The sequence below is a fragment of the Miniopterus natalensis genome, chromosome 15, assembly GCF_054644295.1.
Source record: "Miniopterus natalensis isolate mMinNat1 chromosome 15, mMinNat1.hap1, whole genome shotgun sequence".
Classification (NCBI taxonomy): domain Eukaryota; kingdom Metazoa; phylum Chordata; class Mammalia; order Chiroptera; family Miniopteridae; genus Miniopterus; species Miniopterus natalensis.
This window is the reverse complement of record NC_142095.1, coordinates 51,762,876-51,787,444: the sequence shown is the minus strand read 5'-3', so window position 1 is coordinate 51,787,444 and position 24,569 is coordinate 51,762,876. Positions and strand designations below refer to the sequence as shown.

Below are 24,569 nucleotides of genomic sequence, written 5' to 3'. Positions count from 1 at the left end.
CGGGAAGGAGGCGCGGGAGGTGCGCGGGAGGCTCGCGGGAGAGACGCGGGAGAGACGCGGGAGAGGCGCGGGAGGCGCACGGGAGAGACGCGGGAGAGGCGCGGGAGGCTCGCGGGAGAGACGCGGGAGAGGCGCGGGAGGCGCACGGGAGAGACGCGGGAGGCGCGCGGGAGAGGCGCGGGAGACTCGCGGGAGAGACGCGGGAGAGGCGGGAGAGGTGCCGGAGACTTGCTGGAGAGACGCGGGAGGCGCGCGGGAGGCGCACGGGAGAGACGCGGGAGAGGCGCGGGAGGCTCGTGGGAGAGACGCGGGAGAGGCGGGAGAGGTGCCAGAGACTTGCTGGAGAGACGCGGGAGGCGCGCGGGAGGCTCGCAGGAGAGTCTCGGGGGAGTCGCGGGCCACGCACCGCAGCGGCCCGGCCGGTGCAGAGTCCGCGCGCGCGCGGGGCCCCCTCGCGGGGCTGGGGAGCGGCCGGAGTGACAGAGCCAGGCGAGGCGTGCGACAGCAAGATCGTGACTTTTCACTATAAGAAATAAAAATAAAATAAAAAGCTCCATCTGTAAAAAAATAAATATCAGAGAATTTTGTCTCCAAATGCTTTTGAAATGCCGTCGAGTCCCTGCAGGAGGGGTGCCCAGCGCCTGCCCGTGGGTGCGGGGCGCCCGGAGTGTCTCTCAGGTCTGAGGGGTGACACTTTTCTTCCCTGGTTTCTCTCCAAGTCCAAATGACAGCATCACAGGCAGAGTCGTTTCAGATTATGTAGTGTATCTCGGACACTTGAAATCCAAAAATATTTTTAAAGAAGACAAATAGAAGAATATAGCCAGAGACACACTGTGTGAGAAGAACTGATTGAAAAGAAAAAAGACAACTAGTGAAGGCCCTAAGCAGAGAGCAAGAAATTATTCCAGAGACAGCGAATGTGGCTGGAGAACTAGCCCCTATTCAAGTCAGGAATATATATTGAATTATTGAAATCTGAATGACTCTCACATTCTATTAAAGAGGGAAAGTGGTATTAGAATAAATATTAAAAGGAGTCAAGATCTAGGGGGCATTAATCCTTCCTATTATTAGCTTCCTTCAGTGAATGCGTCTGTCCCCTCATAAACTCCTGTCCCGGTCCCCCACCCCTGCAGGTGCCTGTCACAGGGTAAACTCCCAATGAGGGTCCCTAACAAACTGGCAGAAACGCACTCATGCCTGAGCTGTCTCTGTAGCACATATGCCCACGGGGTCAAGAGTGAGCTGATGTTTTGAGTTGATACAGTTACTCTCATTTCATCCCGACAGAGGGGGTTATGGCACAGTGCCTGGCACTGCCAGCAGATGGACTCAGCCCTGCCCTCAGGCGGCTGGCCATTGCATGGGGCAATGGCTGGAACGGAAAGGTCCCACAGCGCGCTGAATTTCCCCCAGGGGACCACGGGGAGGTGTAGGGCAGTGAAAAAACTGCTAGCTCGATTGTAATTTTTTGAGTAACCCCAGTACTGCTGTCCAGGGTGGCTGCCCCGACTTACCTTCCCGCCAGCAGTGCACATGCTCACCAGCACTTGTTATTCCCGGCTTGCTGAGAGGGGCCATTCTGCTGGGTGGGCGGTGGTTCTGATTTGCGTTTCCCTGATGATTAGTGGCGTGGAGCATCTGTTCATGGCCCACTGGCCAGCTGTATGTCTTCTTTGGAAAAAGAAATGTCAATTCAGATTCTCTGCCCGCTTTTTAATTTTATTGGCTTTTTTTGCAAAGTTGAGTTTTAAAATGCTATTTTGAATCCTATGACCATACTAAACCCACTTATTAGTTCTAAAAGGGCTTTTCTTGTAGATTTCTTGGGATTTTCTACATAGACAACCATATCGTCTGTCAATAGGCAGTTTTCTTTCTTCCTTTCTGAGCTGAGTGTCTTTTATTCCTGCTTCTTTCTTTATTGCCTTATCTAGAACTTTCAGTATGACGTTGAAGAGAAATGATAAAAGTGGACATCCTTGTCTTATTCCCGGTTGTAGGAGTAAAGCTGGTGAAGTTTACTTCTATTTCTGGTTTGTTGGGTGATTTTAATCATGAATAAATATTGACTTTTATAGAAGCTTCTGCACTGAGTATATGATCATGTGGTGCTTCTTCTCCAGACCTCGGGTGTGATGGATCGCATGGATTATCATCACTATTTTTTTACTACTCACCCGAGGATATTTTTCTTCATTGATTTTTTAGAGAGTGGAAGGGAAAAAGGGAGTGAGGGAAAGGGGGGGGGGAGAGAGAAACATCTATGGTTGCCTCTTGCAGGCACCCCAACTGGGCTGAGGATTGAACCTGCAACCCAGGTACATGACCTTGGCCAGGAATCGAACCTGAGACCCCTCGGTGCGCAGGTTGCCGCGCTAACCATGGATCAACACCAGCTAGGGCAGCATGGGTTATTTTTGTGTCTTAAACAGGCTTACATTCCTGGAATGAGCCTCATTGGTTGTGATTTTTTTTTTTTTTTTTTTTTTTTTATACATTGTTGGATGTGATTTGCTAATATTTTGTTGAGAAATTTTGGATATTGGTCTGTAGTTTCCTTGTACTGTCTTTTTCTGGTTTTGGTATCAGGATAATGTTGGACTCATATAATAAGTTAGGAAGTGTTTCTTCCTCTTCATTTTTCTGGAAAAGATTGTTTAGAATTAGTTTCATTTCATCTTTAAGTGTTTGGTAGAATTTGCCAGTAAAATCATCTGACCAGAATATGGTTTTGTTTGTTTGTTTGTTTGTTTTTAAATATGAACTTGATTTCTAGAAATTGATTTTCACTGTGAATTCAATTTCTAGAAATAAATATAAGATTGTTCAGGTTATATTTTACCTCTTGAGTGGATTTTGGTAGTTTTTTTGCTTTAAAAAAATTTGTCCAGTATGTCTAAGTTTTTGAACTTATGTGCATAGACTTGTTCATAGTATTTCTTACTATCATTTCAATGTCTGTGAAGTTTGTAGTGACATGTTCTCTTCCATTGTTAGTGTTATTAATTGGTGTCTTTTGTTTTTCTTTATCAGTCTGGCTAGAAGTCTATCAATTTTATTGATCTTTTCAAAGAACCAGCTTTTCATCTCATTGATTTTTTTCTATTATTTTTGTTTTAAATTTATTAATTATTGCACTTATTAGGTCTTCCTTCTGCTTGCTTTGGGATTATTTGCTTTTATTTTGGTTGTTTCTTAAGTTGGAGACTTTAATTGTTGATTGAGCACCTTTCTTTCTAATCAGCATTTTAGTGCTGTGAATGTTCATCTAAGAACTGCTTTAGCTGCATCCTACACATTTTGATGTGCTTTGTTTTATTCAGTTAAAATATTTTCTAATTTCCCTTGTAACATGGTTATGATAACTTTTCATGTCTTTGCCTGATAATACTGTTAGTGTAAGCCGGCTTGGGTTTAGATTGCTTTTTCTCTTCACATGGTTCCTATTTTCTTGCTTCTTTATGTGCCTAATTTGTGACAGCTTACCAAGCATGTTGAATTTTACCTTGTTGACTGTTAGATATTTTTGTATTCCTATAAACATTCTTACACTTTGTTCTGGGACAGGGTTAAGTTTGTTCTTTGTGGGTCTTGCTTTTAAGCTTTGTTGGGTGGGACCAGATCATCCTTTAATGAGGGTTAATTGTTCCTCATTCTTATGGAAAGACCCTTCTGAGTCTTCTCTCTGATGCTCTGTGAATTAGAAGGGTTTCCACTCTGGCTATTGAGATCATCTGTTATTTCTGGTAGCCTGTGAGCTAAGAATTATTCCTTTTAATCCCCTTGAGTGGTTTTTCCTCAGGCTTTGAGTTGTTTCTTCACATGCACATAAGATCAGTTCTTAGCTTAATCAAGGGGACTGCAAATTCTCTGGAGTACCCTCCCTGTGTCGTTCTCTCCTCTGGTTCTCTGCCCTGCAAACTGTAGCCACCTTTGCCTTTGAACTTTCACCTCTGTACCCTCAATCAGGGAGTTGGCCAAACTCTGCTCAGTTCTGCTTTCCTCTATCAGGAGTAGCCTGGAATGTTTCCCTAGACAGTAAGCTGAGGTGATCATAAGGCTTATCTCGATTCTTTGGGTGATGATAAAATAGAAGTTATTGCCCAGTAGGTGTGTATGGAAGTGTCTGGAGAGAGGATACACCAGGTCAGCCCACCAAGGCTTCCGAAGCCTCCGAGCGTGATGTCAGCATGTGAGTGGATAAAAACTGAGTCAGGTTCCAGGAGCCTCAGAAAACACGCAGAGCGATACTATCACCATCTTCTTTACCACTGCTCTTTCTTAGAACCCTTCCTCGGAGATGGAGATGGAGCCTCATGTGCATAATACATGCAATCCCGGCGGCCGTCGGGGAGCTCCTCTCAGTCCCTCCTGGAGGGCAGCGTAATTGCTAGTGGGCCCAGCTGTCTCTGATGACCACTGTGTTCAGGCACTTCCCACGGCAAGCAGGACAGAGTGCAGGCCCACGACTGTGAGACACAGTGATCTGGGCTCCAGGGCTCTTCACTGACCTTGCTGAAACTTTCTTGGAACTGGACCTAATCTAAGACTGTCCCTTTCACCCACACAGCATCCGTCAGACCTGCTTTTGATCCAACAGTACTTTTAGCCCCTTCAGCTCCCCAATTTCCTTCACAGGTGTTTTCCACAGGAAGTCTTTTGCATGTGTAATCTGTTTTGGTGTCTGTTTCTTAGAGGCCTGAACTAGCACATTCCTCAAATCATTCGAGGAGGCAAGAATGTGTCTCCCTGAGATTCAGATGTTGAATTCCTAACCTCCCATGTGACTATATTTGGAGTATAGCCCAGTAGGAGGTAGTTAAAGTTAAATGGCCTCATAATGGTGGGGCCCTAATCTGGTAGGGCTGGTGTCCTTCTGGGAGGAAGAGACACCAGGGATCTCCCTCTCACTCGGTGAAAGATCTGTGAGGACACAGCGAGAAGGTGGCTGTCTGCAAGTCAGAAAGAGCTCTCACCAGGAGCCACCCCTGCTGGCCCCTATGTCTTTAGACATCTGGCCTCCAAAACTGTGAGAAGATAAACGTCTTTTGTTTAAGCCTTGCAGAGCATAGTGTTTCATTACTGCAGCTGAATAGACGAATACACTGTTGTTGTACCTATTGTACAGATGTGGAAACTGAAGTTTGGCGAGGGCCACATGAGTCATGATTGGCTAAACCAGTATTAGATCCCGGACAAGTGTGACTGCAAATATAGCTTGTCATAACCATGCCAATTGCCGCTCCCTGGGCATAGAGGATGGGGAGATGGTGCGTCAGTGTGGGTAGAGGCTGCGGGCGAGGATGAGTTATTGCAGGAAGGCCGGGGGAGCGCGGAAGGGCGTTTGGGGATCTCTCACTCCGCCTGCCGGCTGTGGAAGACAGGGACCTGAGAGAGGAGCAGCCTTCACTCACCAGAGAAGCCATTTCTCTAGGTTGCAGCGGGAGGAGCATTTGGAGGAATTCTTATGGTGGAGTTAATGTCTTTCACTGAACAGACAAAATATTTCATAATTAAGAAAATCCCCATAGGCAAGAATTTGGTTTTATCCAAGTTTGTCATTAGCTGTCACCATGTAAGGCTAGGAATAGCCCAACGGAAGTAAGGTACCAAATGTGGCTGTGTGGTGACCTCCGGGGAGTGCAAGGAGGAGCTCAGGGTGCCAGGGGTGAGCGGACAGGACGGGGCACAGTGGGCGGGAGAGGCCTGGAGTGAGTTCTCAGAAGCTCGGAGGGAGGGGCCCACCCTGCGGGACTTCCAGCTGCTGGGCCTGCACGTAACAGCTGAGCAATTACTGACTTTCTCTTATCATCACAATGTTTTGATGCCTTGTAGACACAGCTAAGATATCATGGTGTAAATAATTCAGCGCTGTGTTGTCATTTTTTGCTGAGTTGCCTTTAGCTCAACATTAGCCAAATTCATCTCACTGAAGTCAAGTTTTCAATACTTATTTGCTTTTGTGTTAGAGAGATGGATTATTTTGCTTGTAGGACAGTTTGATTAGAAAGAGTCTTATAATGATGTATTATATATTGTTTTATCTGGAATGTGTTGGAATCTTTCAGGCTGATAGAAATGTGGTTCCTTAGAATCAATTCCCACTCCTGTCGTGAGAGCGGCATCTCCTGCCCGAGAGAGGTGGCTCAGAAGAAAGGGCTCTGCTTGCACTAAAGAAGTCTCAGGTGTTTTCATTTAAACATCTAACTTCCCGGAGAACTGCATGCGGGGGGGGAGGGGGGGTGCATGTGTGTACCGTGCTGTTCTTGTTGTCAGTAAACAGGATACCCTTGAAATGACGCACTACCAGGATAGAAACCCAGGTTTTCTTGTGGCTCCTTTCTGGATGCGCTTTCTTCCCCTCACTGCAGAGCCCATATTCCCGTATTAATTGCCCAGCTGTCTTATTTTTTTTCTTTGGGGAAGATCTGCAGCAGTGCCCACAGACATAGTGCTATGAAAATGGAATTTTGGATTTTGGTGACCACTACAGAGCAGCTTTATCTGGACAGGAATGCAGGACACTGGCTTTTTAAAAACACAGAGCATAGTTTTTCTTTTCTTTTCTTTTAAGAAATAACTTGTGGGAAAATAGTTCAGCGTATCTTATTAATGATTTTCCTCTTGGGTTTTTGTTTATTTCCCACCCCATCTCTCAGATCTTTGTAACTAAAAATGAGCTTCAGTTCCTCATCTTGGTTACACAGTGGCTCAAATGTTTGTTCGTATGTGACTTTGTTTATTAAAGTTTATGTGATTCCTTTTCTTGCTTTTTCTCCCTACTGATCTGTTTGCTAAACATTGCATAAATTTTCAAAAATGTAGTAGATTATTTGGCCCCCCACTAAACTTTGTGGTCATTACTGCTTTTCACTTTAGTCACTCAGAGTCGTCTTGTTTTTTAAGCTTCACCCAAGGACATGCTCAGAGAAGAGAAGAGACAGAGAGACAGAGGAACATTGATTGGTTGCCCTCCTTACATGCCCCAACCCAGAATCGAACCCACAACCCAGGTATGTGCCCTGACTGGCAACCTTTTGGTGCCCAGGACAATGCTGAGCCAGCTGAGCCACTCCGCGCAGGCAGCTGCTCAGGCTCCCTTATGGAATCAGGCCAGCCCCAGAGCCGTTGGCCCCGGCGTTGCCTCTGGATGGAGGCGTGCTGTCATCTGCATGACCTTTGATGGTTCCTGTCCTACGAAGGGTAGGACCTGACAGTGCCAGCACTTTACCTACATCCAGGGAAGACTGTATATTGAATAAGCCTTGCAATAGACTGTCCAGTCCCTGATTCTCTTTGATGTGCACAACTCTGCAAATGTCTCTTAGCCAAGAGCTCTTACGCTGTTCACGGTGGGAAGAGAAAACAGGAGTATAGGTGGGGCTCTTGGACCTAAAGACCTAAAGTAACATCATCTAGTCCAAAGACATCACACATGTGGCACGAATGCCACTACTCTTCCATCCCATGCCGTGGTGGATCCTGGCTCTCTTTCTGCTGAGCCATTCACGGCCACACAGCCTTTCTGGACATGGTATGCAGGCCTCTGCTACAGGGCCAGTGGGGCTGGCATTTGAGAAGGAATTTCTATCAGTAGATCACAACATGTCTCTATAAACATCTGGATATTTGGGGAAGTTCACAGTGAGGCAGAAGACTGCTGGAGTTGAGAGCTTACACTCAAAAGTGAAATGACATGACCTCAAACTAAAGCCGTACCACTGCGGGATTGGGGCAAGGTTCTTAACGCTTGTGGGCCTGTTTCCTGGCCGTCCGGCGTGGGTGATGCTAGAGGCCACATCATGACTGTTGGGAAGGCAATGCCAGAGCAGTCCACACGCAGCGTGCAGCACCGTGCTTGGCAGCAGGGCTCAGGGAGTGCGAGGGGCTGCCACCACCACCACCATCCTTGGAGAAAGTGACCACTTGCTGGGCATTCTAAAGCTGGTTAGGAGACACGGTGCTTCTCAGCCTCGGCACTCCTGACAATCAATAGCCAGATACTCCCTCGCCACGGGCCCGTCCTGCGCGCCCTAGGGTGTTGAGCAGCACCTCTGTCCCCTACTGACTTCATGCCAGTAGCCTCACCTCAAGATTGTGACAAATGTCTCCAGACACGCCAAATGTCCTTTGGGCAGAATTTCCCCCAGTTAAGAACCACTGGACTAGACCCAATTTCACCCATAGATTTTTTAAAATGTTCATCTATTTGTGCCTGAACCCACTGCCAGGGTTTTGTCGGTTTTGTCACTGGGCTCCAAGGAGTCTTTATTTTTTCTTTGTAATTCTTATCAGTGGCTTTGACATCTCTGTCTTCAGATCACACAACAACTTTTTCTATTTACCAACCTGTGGACAGTTTTGAGTAACAGTTTAATAGCTCTAAGTTTTTATTGTGTTTTTGTAACGGAATTTAAAACAATGCCAAGGAAAATGCTCACAATAAAATTTTCAGTGCTAACAGCCACATTTCAAATTGTGTAATAATAATAGTGCAAATAGAATTAACCTGAACACTTATTATGTGTTAGATAGCAGGCCGTGAGCTTAATGTTGCTGATGTCATTTAAATGTCACGCGGCACAGAGCGAGCACCATTACTCCACGTGGCCAGGGAGGAGACAGAGGCTCAGAGCACGTGCCCGAGGGCCCGCGCCGCTGTGCGCTGGCTGCCCGCAGGCACAGGCACGTGCAGGAGAGGGATTCAGCAGGACTTGTGCCCAGATGCTTACCTCGGTTATTTATAGATGATAGGATTATGAATATTTGTTACTTATACTTACTGTTTTCCAAACTTTATGCTTTGAGCAATCACTATTTTTTTAAAAAAGTATTAGAAAACAAAGTTATCATTATGCAGTCCTGCGATTTTTCTAAAACAAGCGATTAATTACATTCACAACAGCTGCCTCCAATTTATTTGATCTTGCTTATGATCGATTGAAAAGCAACAGGAATTGTATTTTAATTTCTCAGGTTAGATACCAGAATGGAAACATACAGCCCCTTAATGTAGCATAGAGCTATTTAAAAGTGGGGGTTGTACACATTTGTAAACTACTTTTGCCCAAATAAGGTTGTTCTATAGGTAACCCTATGGAATTTTAACATAAACAGTACATGTTATAGATCCAAAAGAATGCTGTCTTTCGAGACTTCCTACCATGGGGATCACATGCTTGTTTCAGTGATGTTACCAGTGAATTTCACTTTCAATTGTTCTCTTTAAAGCTACTCTCTGAACCAGACAAGAGACCCAGGCCTCATTATTTTAGAAAAACATCAGGCATTACCCACTTGATTGCCTGCTTCCCCCTACCCCAGTATGCTCGGAATTTCTGTTTGGTCATTTTCAAAAATCAAACAGAGCCAAGTGTATAAAATTTAACATAAGAGGCAATGTTTTAATCAGTGTCTTAATTTTCTCTTAGAAATTCTAAAAAGGGAGATAGAAATATGGTTTGATAAATGGAATCATTGTTGAAATAAGAGCAGAGATCCTCCAGGTGACTACTTCTAGGTGTAGTGCACACACTGGGAACCATAAATACAGGTGTGTGTGTGTGTGTGTTCATGTGCATCATGAGTTCAAATTCTGACCATACTTGCCTGGCTTTATTTTCTATGGCATACATTTCCAATTTTAAATGACTTTGAAAGTTCTCCTGTGTGTATCCTCATACAGTGAAAAGGTTTTGGTGATTCTGGGGTCCAGGTGAAACTTTGAGTCTAAGAGAACATGTATAAAAATATATGCTGAGCTAGGGTCACCAGAGGCCCAAGCTTCTCTTTGTCCGCTAGACCTGACATGTAGGGCTTGGTGGAGTCTCAGGCGAGTGGAGACCCCAAGGTGCTTCCTGAGGCCCTCACCAGCCAGCTGGTTCCTTTGGGACTCCCTCCCAGTGTTCTCGGTGCTTCTATGGCTCCTGCTCAGGACAGCCACACTCTTGTCTTCGGAGTCCCTGTTAACGGGAACTTCACTTCCATTGAAAAAAATCTTGCTTCTGAGTTGGGTGTCGTTATCATGACTTTATAGGGAAGGAAGGAAAGGCCAGCTGAGATGGTGTCTCTTGATGGCAGGGATCTTGCCACTTAATCGCGCATTTGTCGCTCATTCATTCACTCGGACATTTAGGTGCCCCCTCCATGCCTCGGAACTTGTAGTGAGCAAAGGCGAGCAGGTCTCTGGGCCTCATGGAGCTTATTTCTAGGGAGGGAACCACACAATAAATGAGTAAATAAATCAAGAAACAAGTCAGAATTTTAGATATTAATTTGGAAGAAGTCAGGGAAGTTTTCTCCAAAGAGGTGACATTTCAACTGGGAACAGCAGACTAGAAAGACCCAGTGGTGCAAAGAGAAGAGCAGGCCAGGTAGACAGGCGACCAGCTGGCTCGGCGCCTGAGCGCAGCTGGACTGTCAATACGTAAAGCAGGGTTTAAATAAGCGATCCTGACCTGGGTGAGCTTTAGAAGAATTAGTAAGGAACTAGAGAGGATGGGCTCCTAAACTATATTTTCTTTTACTATAAACCAGGAAAGCCAACATTGCCACATAACCAAATGGCTTCTGTAATTTTTTTAACATAAGAGTCAGTACTGAGCGTGGGGTGAACCTGTGAGAAAAGCCGTCTTCCTCTCTCCCCGGTTCTTTCTGGAACCGAGCCCTGGGTAATCCGGCCGCACTGGGCATGGGAGCAGAGAGTTGCTGAGAGCGTGTGTGTTTGCTCTGCTCACATGATTTCTTTCCCCAGAAGGAGACCAAACTGTTTATAGGGAAGATAGAAACAAATAAACAACTGGGCAGAACCCTTCCAGACACTCGGAAAGGGGCGACCGCTCAGCCGGCCCGGGGACCCCAAGGCGGGCAGCCGGCCAGGCTCGCAGCTCCGGGCCTGGCCGTGCTGCTGCTCAGGGGGAAGAGAGAAATTGCGCACGCATCGTCTTCTCCTCTCCGGGCTCTCACTTCGAATCCGCACCCAGAAAGTGTACGACTAGCTTCCCTCGAGCTAAGGTTCACGCAGCCAGACCCTGCTGGAACAACCAAAGAAGGCTGGATTGTCCTCTCCTACCTTCCGCTGTTCTGAGTCCTAGGACGAGCATCCGGAAGAGGCTATGGGCTGCGTCCTGGAGGAAAGGCTGGTTTTGCTGTGCCAGTTGGAGTCTTGTATGTAAGCCAGCATCATAATCTTCCATCCACCGTTTCCCTCTGGGCCCCAAATTCTTTTCAATGGAATGCCTCAGCTCGCCTGCCACTAAGACACGCATTCTCCGTCTCTCTCCTCTCTCCCTTCCCTCTCTCTCTCCTCTCTCCCTCCCTCTGTCCCTCACTCCATCCCTTCTTCCCTCCTTACCTCTGCCTGTCTCTCTCCCATTCTAAAAACAAATTTTGGCACTGTTTGGTTTTCTGAATCTTTCTAGGACCTATGTACTACTTCTAGCCAAGCTGGAGGCTCAATATATTTTCAGGCAGCCTGATCTGTCCACAGTTGGTATAGTAACCTTTAAACTTCTTTGTGGTAGGTTTTTAATGACCATTTTACAATTATATTTCATTTATTTCTCCATTTTTATCCACTGCCTCAAAATCTACAAAAGTTTTATTTGGTATTTTCTTACAGTTTAAGTGATATTTCTAACAAAATACATCCTCTCTATTGATGTGTTCAGTTTATATTGGTGGCCACAGCTTCTAATTTCTTCTAAAAACCTGCTCAATTGAAAAATCACAGGAATGTAAGCACCACGAAGGCAAGGACTTTAATCCTGGTTTCCTACTCTTTCCTGATGTCTAAAACAGTGATGCACACGGCCCCCTGCAGGGTGCCTGTTGGAAGAGTGACGGAGTGAGATGGACAACAGGCTTGAAGTGCAAGGGGCCTGGGCGGACGCCCACTTCTGCCTCTCATAAGAAGGTGCCTCCACAGTTGAGCTGAACCCTTAGAATCATGCTCTGTTGTCAAACCATCCACATGCCAAAGTTAGCAAAAGCTTTGGAAACAAACACTTGTTTTTCCTGAATTGTTTTGTCCATCTAGTAATCATTCAGACATTTCCATTGTTGGCTATTAAAAGAGCAGCAACAAGCTGGGTCCCACGAGTTGCTCAGGAGTCAGAGGAAGGGATGAGCTCTTATTGAGAAGGTGGAGTTTGTGACAGGCTCTGACCCTTCCTTCCATATGATAAACTGCACAGTTGGTTACATAGCTTCCTGCACCTCAGATGCCAGTGCCTGAGGACTTCCCAGAGGAAGGGACCTGGGATTAGAACATGCGGATGAAGCTCCCCCCTACTAATCCCTCCTCACCTAGGCCATGCCGCCCTGAGGTTCCCCCTGCTTCTCCGCACTTCCCCTGTTGAGTGTTTTCTCTAGGCTGAGGGCTGTGAGTCTGACACAAATATCTGACACTGTTTACGGAGTCGTGGGTTCTAAGGAAGTCCACTAGGTTGTGACTGATAAGGGCTGTGGAGCACATCTTGAGCTCTGTGGGCTCCAGTTACAAAGAACCTCATCTTAAGCCACTCTGTTTCGAAAAGAAAATCATCTGGTTACTCAGCCAGAGGTAGAAATGAGACTGCTTCCTGCTGTTCCTTGTGGCAGGGAGAGGAGTGTTGGTGGTGCAGAGAGGGCCCTGCCTACCGGCCCAGGGGCACCTGGACTCGTGATTCTCACGTGAGGGCAGTTTTGGCGCCCAGGGTACTTTTGGCCATGTCTGGGAGCATTTTCAGTTGTCACAACTGGGGGTGGGTGGGGCCACTGGCATCTAGCAGGCAGAGGTCAGGGATGCTGCTAAACATCCTGCAATGCATAGGACAGTCCCCCAAAGAACTGTCTAGCCCCAAACGTCAATGGTGCCCAGGTGGAAACCCCTGATCTGAAGGAACGCTACTCAGTTCCATGAGGATGTCCTGCCTGGGGAGGCGATTCTTCTGTTGCTGTTTTCCAGTTCCGACATGAGGAGCTTACCTCCACCTTATTCCTGCATCAAGAGTTAGTCGGCTGGAGGCAGAGCTGATTCGAGAAGTGGGTGGGGCAGGCAGCCTAAGTGGAATGACTCGAAAGGCACTGAGAGGGTCCAGATGAAATGTTCCTCCACATCCAAGCTCCAAGGCCTAGAATTCCTTCAGGTGCAACCCGGAGAAGCCCTGAACAGTCAGGATTGCTGAGTTTTGAATCAAGCTCTGCTTCTTCCAAACGCTCTAAGATTTGTTGAGCATTCCTCTGTGCTCAGCCCTGGGCTCAACACTGCCCACGCCTCCTCCCATTCCGTCCCCTCAGCAATCCTGTAAGAGGCGTGCAGTTACGCCAAAAAACTACCAGAGCTAATAAATGGGTTCAGCAGTTGCTGTATACAGAATTAATATACAGAAACCAGTGATGTTCCTTTACACTAAGAATGAACTATCAGAAAGAGAAAACAAGAAAGCAATTCCTTTACAATTACATCCCCCCCAAAAGTACCTAGGAGTACATCTGACCAAAGATGCAAAAGACCTATACTCTGAAAACTGTAAGATACTGATGAAAGAGACTGAAGAGGACACAAATACATGGAAGGCTGTACTGTGCTCATGGACTGGAAGAATTAATGTCACTAAAATGTCCACGCTACCCAAAGCAAACTACAGATTCAGTGCAAACCCTATCAAAATACAAATGGAATTTTTTATAGAATTAGAACAAAAAAATTCTAAAATTTATATGGAACCACACAAGACCCTGAATAGCCAAAGCAACCTTGAGAAGGAACAAATCTGGCATTATCACGCTTTCTGATATCAAACTATACCAAGGGGCTATAGTAATTAAAACAGCATGGTACTGGCCTAAAAACAGACACATAGATCAACGGAGCAGAATAGAGAGTCCAGAAAGGAACCCCTGCCTATGTGGTTAATTAATAAGTGAAAAAGGAGGCAAGAATATACAATGGGGTAAAGACAGTCCCTTCAATAGTGATGTTGGGAAACCTGGACAGACACATGCAAAGAAGTGAAGATGGACCACCTTCTTACACCATATGTAAGAAAGTTTCTTTTGAGTTTACAAAATGGATTAAAGAAATAAATGTAAGACCTGAAACCATACAACTCCTAAAAGAAAACATATGCAGTAAATTCTTTGTTTTGGGTCTTAGCAGGTTTTTGGGTACATTTCTCCTTAGACAATGGCAACAAAAGAAAAATAAACAAGTGGGACTCCACCAAACTAAAAAGCTTTAGGCCAGTGAAGGAAACCGTCAACAGGAAAAAACAACCTACTGAAGGGGGGAAGGTATTTGCAGATTATATATCCTATAAGGGATTAATATCCAAAATATATAAAGAACTCATACAACTCAACATAAAAAATCTAATTAAAAAATCTAATTAAAAAATGGGCAGAGGACCTAAATAGACATTTCTTCAAAGAGGACATCCAGATGGTCAACAGAGATATGCAAAGATGCTCAAAGTCACTAATCATCAGAGAGACGCAAATTAAAACCACAATGAGGTCCCACCTCACTCCTGTCAGAATGGCTGCATCAGCAAATCAACAAATGACACGTGCTGGCGAGGGTGCGGGGAAGGGGACCTGGTCACTGCCGGGGGGAATGCAGACTGGGGCAGCCACTGGGGACAGCAGTGTGGGGGTTCCTCAAAAAACTAAAATGGAGCTGCCATACGATCCAGCAATTCCATTTCTGGGCATTTAACTGAAGAAACCCAAAACACTAATTCAGGAAGAATATATGCACCCCTACCACTGCAGCCTTATTTACAACGGCCACGCTATGGAAGCAACCCAAGTGCCCATCGACGAAACGGATGCAGAAGATGGGTGAAAAAGGTGAAGGGATTAAGAAGTACAAATTTCCAAATATTGACCATTTTCTCTATGCTATACTTTACAACCCCATGACTTTCAAATAAATAAGTTGCCGGAATGTAAAGTACAGCTTAGGGAAAATAGTAATATTGTAATAACTTTGTACGGCGACAGATGTTACTAGATTCAGTGTGATGACCACATCGTAAGATAAATGTCAGATCACTATGTTGTACACCTGAAACTAATATAATGTTAAATGTCAACTACGCTTTAAGAAAAAATAAGTTTATAAAAAGATATGTGCAGTTACTACTGCTCTTTACTAAGGAGCAGGCGGAGACGTAGGGAGGTCCAGGAACTCGCCCAAAGTGACAGGCTGGTAAGTGTGGGGCTGGGATTTTCAGGCAGGTGTGGCTGGTGTCCGAAACTCTGCCAGAAACCAAGCCCTCACCTGCCCAGCTCCGGGGCACTTCAGCGGCACTTCCTGTGACTGGCCTCACCCGGGGGAGAGGAGGAACTTCAGCCCCACGACTTCCAGGAGCCCTTTGCCACGCCCGGGCCCTGCTGTCCCTCTGCTTTAGGCCTTGTCTGCTTTGCTGGCTTCCTGGGTATCTCTGACGTGCGGCGCCGTCAGCGAAGGGTGCGGCCTGTGCCTTGTGCGCGCGCTGCAGCAGGCCTGCCTTTGCGGGGGGCTACGCTGCACGACCACAGCGCAGTATCGTCTGCATTCACTGTACTGCCTCGAAGTTCCCCTTTAAGATGGCGATAGTCCCAGGACAGGGAACAGCCGTAAATCCCCAAGAGGGGTTCCAAACCTCTATGTGCATCATAACCAGCTGGGGAACTTCTAAGAATACCAATTGCCATGGTCCCTCACCAGCTGAGGACTATCTGGATAAAAACCTGGGTTTCTTGCCTCTCTTGAAAATTCAAAAGTTCTTCCTGACCTGGACTTGCTTCTTGGTGTGGATGATCAGGGCCCCTTTTAGCTGAGGCTGTGTGCTCAAATTTCCCACAGTCCCCACTCCTCCCTAATTACACCCAGTCCACTACAAATAATTATAAGTTACCTGGTGAAGATCTCTAGGCCGTGGCATCAGCATCACCTGGTAAAATGTGTTAAAACCCTGATGCTGGACCCCCCGGATCTCCTGTGAGGAAGAGTTGTCCTTTCCCTCTTTATTTATATGTGTACGTAGGTACACAAACAGGCGTGCATTATAATCCAAACCCATGGCTATTCCTTTTCTTGTTCAAGATGTCTCAACTTTGGCCATTGGGGAGCTCTTTCAGGTTGGCTTCTCCTTTTTCAGTAAGTATCTCCCCACCCCACCATGGCTTTTTGTTTTGCTTTGTTTTTTGTTTTTCACTTTCTTTGGTACTTTCTGGCACCACAAGATGCTCCAGGCTTATTTTGTATTTTCCCTGCTCCAGCCCTGGAATTAACTAGTTCTCCAAGAATCTCTGGCTTCTTTTATTGGAGAAAGATATTTAGAAACCAAGATCTGGGTGTTAGGTGTGCTCATTGTGACTGGGGTTTATTTGCTGTTTTTAGCCCATCTCAATGGACAGAGCTAGGAAATGTGTATATACATACTTACATACAACTATAGCTTTATTTCTTTATCTCTATGTGTGTGTGTGCGTGTGTGTGTGTGAAAAGTGTCCATATGGGTACTTTCAACTCTAATTTATTACCACAGGATTCACACTAGCCTTGGGGATATCAGATTTTTAATCTTCATATGGCTGTTTTATTTTAACGGTGGCTCAAGTGCATCATGGAGGGGGGAGGGAGCTTCTCTTGATAACTATCTTATAGATATTACTAAAAAAATTCCAAGTTTAGCCCAGGCCGGTGTGGCGCAGTGGTAGAGCCCCATCTGTGCACTGACAAGTCGGGGATTTGATTCCTGGCCCCAGTTGGGGTGTGTACAGGAGGCAACCAACCAATGTGTCTCTCTCACACCATTTTCTCTCACTCTCCCTCCCTCCCTTCCACTCTCTCTAAAAATCAATGAAAAAAATATCCCTGGGTGAGAATTAATGACAACAAAAATTCCGAGTTTAGCATAACACAGGTGTCAGCACAGCCCATGCTCAGTGTTCTTAGCCCCCCTGAAATCGGCTGTAATTTGGAGCACAGCCTCAGCGTTCCAGAAGGCGGGAAGACCTGCCTCCCTCCCCCTCTTGTACAAACAGAGTTTGTCTCCAGCCCCACGGAACAACGCCTGTTGTAACACTGAGTTGGTAGTTGCGGGTTCTAAATATAAGCCAAGACTCTTCTCAGAGATTATAATCAGAACTTCGTTCTACATGTGAAATCTTATTTTGAATTCAGGTACACAATTACTCACTCAGAGACTTAATTATACTGCCTTAGGATAGCATTAAAACAATAGATTTAATTATTTTTGGGGAGGGGTTACAAAAGTAACCTGTTATCTTGTTAGGAAGGAAAAGTGACTATAGTCTTGAGGACTTCACAGGAACAAATTAGACATCAGCCCTGAGGTTCCTCTGTGACTCCCTCATGTCTATTGAGGAAGCAGCCACACTTAGACAGGGTCCTCCATCCTTTCCTATACTTAATATAAATCTAGTGGTGGTTAGATGTGTCTTTATAAACTATGCAGGAAACTGGAAAGAGACTCCAACCAAGGAACAGCTCACAGGCCGCTGGAGGTGTGGCCCTCCCTGGCTTGGAAAACATCTGGGTCTTAAACAGCAACACCTGTAATTATGGAAGCGTCATCCCTTCCTAAGAAAGAAACAAAACAAAGAAAGCAAAGCCTTTTCCCTAACAAGGTATGGTCCTGGCATGTGCTGAGCCTTCCCACACCTGTCTGGCAGTTGCTTCTGGCCTGGTGGGGAGCACCTTCCATCTTTCTCTGGGCACTCACGGAACAATACAAAGGTAAACAGAGTGTCTTTGGGGTAACAGGAGAGGGAAGTCACCCTGCTATTAACATCAAAGGAATTAATCATGGTTTACATAGGTAATTTAGTGGCTTAACTTTGCAAGTGGTTGAAAACAAGGAACCAACAAATTTTACAAAAGACACTAATTTGGAGAAGCAGGTATGGCAGACAGCTTACAGGACTGCCTGTCCAGCAGTTTAAACCTGACAGTCTTGAGACTGTAAAGATGATTGCGATGGTGCCTGTTATATGAGAGGCTACGAGCTCTGCAGATCTGTTTCTCAAATTCATGTGAGGTCAGCTGGGCAGTTTTGTTACGGTGCAGATTTCAGCTCAGTAGGTCTAGGGACTGGGCTGAGACTCTGCATTTCTAAGGTGCTCGGGTGGAGCCCATGCAGGTCAGCGCAAGTCGTTTCGCAGAGGCTCTGGATTGTTCTAGTACCTCTGGCAGAGAGGACTGAGCTGCTGGTTGTTCCCTTTAGGTATCTCCACATTACCAACATGCTGCACTGCGCATGTTAAAGGGTTAAGGGACTAGAACAGCTTTTTGGAGTGGAGGTGTTTGGCCAAATACTTTTTTATAGTTTATAGGGATTACAATTTATTACAGTCCACAGGGCAAAGAGCTATACAGTTATCAGCGACCTCTTTTCACCAGGACCAATTAGAAAAACAGAAAAATATTTGCAGGCCATGTTTATTTGTTTATAGAACTGTGCTCTTAAAAGGAGACAAGCAGGGAATGCAGTCTCTGTAACTAGGATTGAAAGCTCAGGAAATGGACTCGTCTCTAGCGTCAATGCTGAGCCTTTGGACGCGGTCCGTTGTTGGGGGGTCCCCCACCCCTGGACTAGCTTTTCAAGCCACCCAGTTATCCAGTGTGGTTTGTGGCAGGATGCCCGATGGCACCGCGCACTTTAAAACAATGGACTGGGTGCTGATTGCCGGAGTGGACCTACAGACAGAATGGGACGGCACACCTCTGCGAAACTCGTGGTTGTCACTCGCGCCTCCCTCTCCGCGAAGGAAGCGGGGCCTAAGCTTGAATGAGGCAGAGCCCGGGCGCTCCCACTGGCCGCTCCCTCCCCCCTCCCGCGTTCACCCCCCGCCGAGGGCGAGGGCGGTGCGGGCCGTGGGAGCCCACGGAGCTGCGCCCCGGCGTCCACCCGGCGCCCCTGGGCCCCTGGGCAGCAGGCAGGCCCCCGGCGCGTCCACGCAGCGCCCCTGGGCCCAGCTGCTGGGCACCAGGCAGGCCCCCCGCGCGTCCACCCGGCACCCCTGGGCCCAGCTGCTGGGCACCAGGCAGGCCCCCCGCGCGTCCACCCGGCGCCCCTGGGCCCAGCTGCTGGGCACCAGGCAGGCCCCCCGCGCGTCCACCCGGCGCCCCTGGGCCCAGCTGCTGGGCACCAGGCAGGCCCCCCGCGCGTCCACCCGGCGCCCCTGGGCCCAGCTGCTGGGCACCAGGCAGGCCCCCCGCGCGTCCACCCGGCGCCCCTGGGCCCAGCTGCTGGGCAGCCAGGCCGGGCCGGCGTGGTTTTGGGGAGGCGAACAAACACAAAGACGCCGAGTCAGGGCACCTGCTCTCTTCCTGGGGCCGCCACTGACCAGTTATCTGGCCTTGCCGGCGACGGGCGCCCGGCCCGGCTTTGTAGCAGAATTTACACGGTGACGCCGCGTCTCACCGCGCAGGAGCCCGGCCACTGGGAGGACCGAGGACCCGGAGGACGCCCCTCCTCAATCACTTCAACCCTTCTGGTTGTTCACACACACAAAAAAGACAAAATGAAAACCTCTATGGACAGTTTTTAAAAAAATATTTTACTTTTTTTTGTTTTAAATATATCTTTATTGACTTCAGAGAGAGGAAGGGAGAGGGGGAGAGAGAGAGAAACATCAATGACGAGAGTCATGGATTGGCCGCCTCCTGCACGTCCCCGACTGGGGATCGAACCCTCAACCCGGGCCTGCGCCCTGACCGGGAATCGAACCCCAATCGCCTGGATCCTAGGTCCACGCTCAACCGCTGAGCCACGCCCTGCTGGGCAAAAAAAAATTTTACATTTTTATATTTTTTGCCAGTCTTCCTAACAAAGAGAAAGCAAGGACTTCGTTTGCACTGTGATTGTTTTGAATTTATGGAGGGTGATACTGAGTCCTGCTTTAAAGTAGTAATAGAAAAAATAACATGTAGGTTGACTTAAAGGGAAATATTCAGTAAAATTACCATAATCACTGCACAAAAATGAGCGCAGCATATTAATTATTCAGGAACTATTATGTTATGTAGATATGTCAAAAATTAAGAAGATAGTAATTATAGTTTAAGAAACACTGAATTAGGTGATTTTCAAGTTTCTGTTTACTCTAAACTTACAAGAGCATTCAGGTATCTCATTAGGTGGCAAATATCAGCTCCAGTTTCTGTTCCCCAAAATGTGCATATATTAATTGACACAGTATTTGCACAACAAAGTTGGTGTTTGACTTAATAGTATATGACAGGACACATGTTCTGGTACCTTTGGGGAAATTTTGGCCGCAGTTAACTACAGTGTGCTAATTTTCCACTTAGAATGTTTTCCCCCATTACTTAAAATATAACAAAATGGGGACAAGCACCTTTGCCTTGGTGTAATTAAAAATGAAATGATGTTAGGAACATCTGTTTAAAAAGAGATTTCTATTTATTTTACCACCAAAAGGTGGCGTCCTACTCCCATGCCCTTTATTTAAAAACCCCTCTGCTTTAATTTAACAAAAGGAAACTTCCAGTTGATTACTGATAAAGAAATTAAAATGTGCTCCTTATAAATGTAATGTGAAGTGTTGAAAACGAACAATATGTGAAGCTGCAGTTAAGTTTCCCTCTAGTGTAAGCCAAATGGCCATGGAGTTCTTTAGGAAGGTGGCACACCAGACTAGTATATACAAAATTGAGTAAATGTATTATGGGATTTACAAACAGGGTTTCCTTTTGTCTGCAAAACTTGTTGCTAATATGACTTTAGCCCCCACTTTCAAGTGAATGCAGATTTTAAAACAGTTCAAATGCAGAGTAAGATCAGTGGCAATCTAAAGATCATTTAGTATGGCAACACTAATAATTTCTTAAAAACGCATGGTTGAACTGAAAAACAAGATCAGAGCATGAATTGTTCTTTACAGACCAGGAATAAATTTGTCACATTTAAATAAACTGCTATTTCTCTGAGTTACAACTTAGCAACCCAACATATATCATGAATATGTTATGTCTGTCATGCACATTTTACAAATGAAAAACAAGCCCCAACCCCCACAGTACACTGGCTACTTTATAGATTTACCTTTAATTCCAGGTGAATTCAGCATATGGAATTTCTAGTGATGCTCAAGTGTTGTTGAGAGCATTAACTGAGTTGACATAAAGTTTCACATCAGTGTCTGTCATAAATATTAGATGCTATTACTGACAGCTATAGACTGTGAACTCCTCAAGGGCAGGGATTTTATTTTTTGCATCCCTCGATGCTTACTGTGTGGTCTAGAACGTAGTAGGTGTGTCACTAAAGTCTTAATTATTGTCTTGACTCAAAGACAACAGGAACCCCAGCCTCCAGGAAGCTGGGAAGTTCCACTCAAACCAAAATGCACTCTCTTAATCTAGATTCTCCTCTAAAAGTTTTGATGGTTGGTCTTGTGTGGATAACATGGAATCCTGTGTGAGAATGCCTTCAACAGGAACCCTGCTATGCTGGAATTACCTTAGCACACTCTCCCTTTCTCTGGCTTTATTCTGTAGAACCAGGGAGTTGGCTGGTTTTTGTGTGTGTGTTTTAATTGCAAAAGAGATTCAATTTTAAAGTGGTAGCCTTATGCTATTATTGAAATTGAGAGTTAGAATTCTTTTGTAAATGCATGTTTAACAATATTTGTAAAAAGTTATCCAAAAGAATTTATAATATCTCTTTCAGGTTATTTATTATCTATAACTGCCCTGGTCTCAAGACCAATGGGACAGTACACACCCCCTCCACCACCCCACCCCACCCCACCCCACGGACTTTGTAGGAATCCACGGAGTGGCTTCAGTAATGTTTCACAAAGAGGTGGCCTGCTACACCATCCAGTCAGCATCTGGGGTGATGGGTCTGAAGAAAATTATTTGTTAACAACAAGCCATAGAACTCTGTATCTTTCTAAGTCACATTTTGGAAACCAAGAGTCATCGTCTTCTCTATTTGTGTTGATAAAAGCGAAAGAAATACTAGTGCCATTTGTTTTATACACTTAAACGTATATTTCAAAACATTTCATTCAGGCTCCTAATTTCCTCCTTCAGATTTTTAAATTCCACCAAACTCCCGAACAGCACACACACACAAAAATCTCACCATTTCAAAGAACTGGACAAAGCTTTTTGGAAGGGACTGATCTCTGGAAGGGCAGGTAACCCGTGTTAAACTGCTGCCTGGGGCCGGCCTGGGCGGCTCCCGAGGAAGCCGAGGCCCGGGCCCAGCGCCCGCCGCGGCCCCTTCCCCCGAGGGCGCCGGCCGCGCGGCCGCGGGGACTCCGGCGCGGAGGGGAGGCCGGCGCGCCCCACGCCGCGCTCCCAGCTCCGAGCGCCGGGGAAGCCCCGGCTGGCGCGGTTCTGCTTTCTCGCAAACCGGGCTGTCCTTCTGCTGAACTTTCACCTCCCGAACTCGCCGTCTTTCATTGGACAAAGTGCAGAGAGGAGAGGAGACCGCGGGGAGGGGAGGGGGCGGGAAGCGCCACCCCGCGCCTCCGCCAACTGTCACTGCGGGCGAGCACTTTCACTTTTAACGGCGCGGACTCCGTCGGTCTCCCCTCCCGTATTTGTAGCTCAGGAACCGAGCAAAGGGCCCTCGCCTCCCCAGCCCGTCCCGGCCGCCGCTCCCCGGCGTCGGGCCCCGCCACCTCCCGAGGAGCCCTCCTCCCGGCCCCTATTTCCAGGTCTTTCCAGCAGATCCTCGCGTCGCCGCGCCGCTCGCCGTCCCGTCCTCCGGGAGCGGCCCGGCCGCCGCCCCGCCGCCGTCCACCCTCCGCGCCCCGCCCGCCCCCGGGACCCCATCCCGCTCCCGCTCCCCCGCCCCCGCCCCGGCAGTTGCTATTTTTTTCCTTTTTGCGGCGAGCCTTGTTGTTTACCCAGCAGGTGGATGTGACGTCAGGGACGCACAACAGCAAAAAATAACAACATCTTCCTCCGCGACGAGCTGGACTCTCTCGCGGGCCTTATTTATTTATTTGTTCCGGGAGGCCCGGGGCGGGGGGGCCGCGGGGGTGGGGGCGGGGTGGGCGCCGGCTGCCGAGCGGCCGGGGTGCGGGGGCGGCTCGCGCCCTGGGGACCGCGGCCCGGGGGTGCCGAGGGGAAGAGGCGGCCGGGCCCGGAGGCGGGGGCAGGCGGGAGCGCCCCGGCCCGGGCCCCCCGCGCCGCCGGCCCGGGCCGTGCTCGGGGAAGCTAGTCCCGAGCGGAGGAATCTATTGTTATTTATTGTGTGGCGGCTACATGCCGTGCTCGCCGCGGCCCGTCCCTCGCCCGCGAGTGCGTGTGTGCGCGCGTGTGTGTGCGCGGGGTGCGCGCGCGGGCGGGAGTGGGCGCGTGCGGGGAAAGGCCCGAAAACACCTTAGTTTGCACCGAGAGATCATTTGCAGCGGGTGAGTTTGTATTTTTCCATTTCTGCTCCACTTTTTCCCAAGCCGCCTCCTGCCTTGTTTCCGCCACTTTAAACAACAACCACCAGCACAAAAAAAAAAAAAAAAAAGGAAAGAAAAAAAAGAAAAAAACCCCCCAAAACTACTTTCCACCTCCAGGCTCCACGTGCGTCTCCCCCAGCCGTCCCCTCCCAGGCTCCCTCCCCCGGGTCGGGGCCCAGGCTCCGGGAGCAGGGTGGGGGCCGTGGGCCGGCGCCGGGACGGAGGGGGCTCCGGGGGCGCCGAACTCCGAACCATTTGCATAAGTCAGATGCAGCGGGGGTGGCGAGAAGGCGAGACCGCCTTCCTCTCGGCTCCTTCACGCCCGAATCTGCGCTCGGGGAGAGAAGTCAATAAGCCCAGGCCGCCGGGGGCAACTTTCGATGTCTGGAGTCAGGGTGCCTGCGGAAGAGCGGGGCGGGCGTGGGTCCCTGGGTCGGGTCTGCGGCGGGAGGGGGCGCGCGCCCGGCGCCTCTGGAGCCCAAAGTTTGGACTTGGAGCAAACTTTTCCCTTCTTTCTCCCCGAGTGAATGACCCCCGTGTCCCTGGGCTGCTCCCTGGGCCGAGCGGAATGACTGGGGATGCCCGCGCCCCGGGTACATCCCCCGTGCCACGCACGCCTTGCCCCCGAAAACAGCGGCGGGGGGCATTCCTTCATAGTCCCCCGCAGACCAGAGGACTCAGACACACACGCACACCCGCAGCTAGACACGTACCCCACGCGCGCTCGGCCCCCCGAACCCACACTGCGGGCCAGCGGGCCAACACGGAGGGTGGGAGTGCGAGCAGGGCGCGATGCGGGCAGTCTCCGCGCCCGGATTCCCTCTCTGCCTCTCTCCACACACACTTTGTTTTTACTCCCCTCGTGAGCTTGGGGAACCGGGCTGGGGGCGGAATTCCCAAGACCCGACCTGTCCCGAGGCCGGCGAGGACCGCCGCGTTCCCCGGCCCGGCCCGGCGGCGGAAGGCTCTCCTCCGCGCCCCTCGCCGCGCCGCCTCCCGAGCCCGGTCCAGTCCCGCGGGGCCGCTGCGCCGGGGCCGCCCGCGCTTTAGGTGGAGGCGGCGGCGGCGCCGGGAGCCCGGAGTTCCAGTCGCCGGGGGTCGGGTCGCCCGCCCCCGCCCGCCTCCCGCCCTCT

At 48.4% G+C, this 24,569-nt stretch overlaps 1 long non-coding RNA gene across 1 annotated transcript; it reads right to left on the bottom strand.

Annotated features, from left to right (window-relative positions):
- Positions 1 to 19,539: 19,539 nt before the first annotated feature.
- Positions 19,540 to 22,240, bottom strand: LOC148091475 (uncharacterized). Its single transcript, XR_015715688.1, has 2 exons — positions 22,116 to 22,240; positions 19,540 to 19,780 (listed from the first exon to the last, which is right to left on the bottom strand). It is a non-coding gene; the product is annotated as an uncharacterized LOC148091475 (long non-coding RNA).
- Positions 22,241 to 24,569: the final 2,329 nt, after the last annotated feature.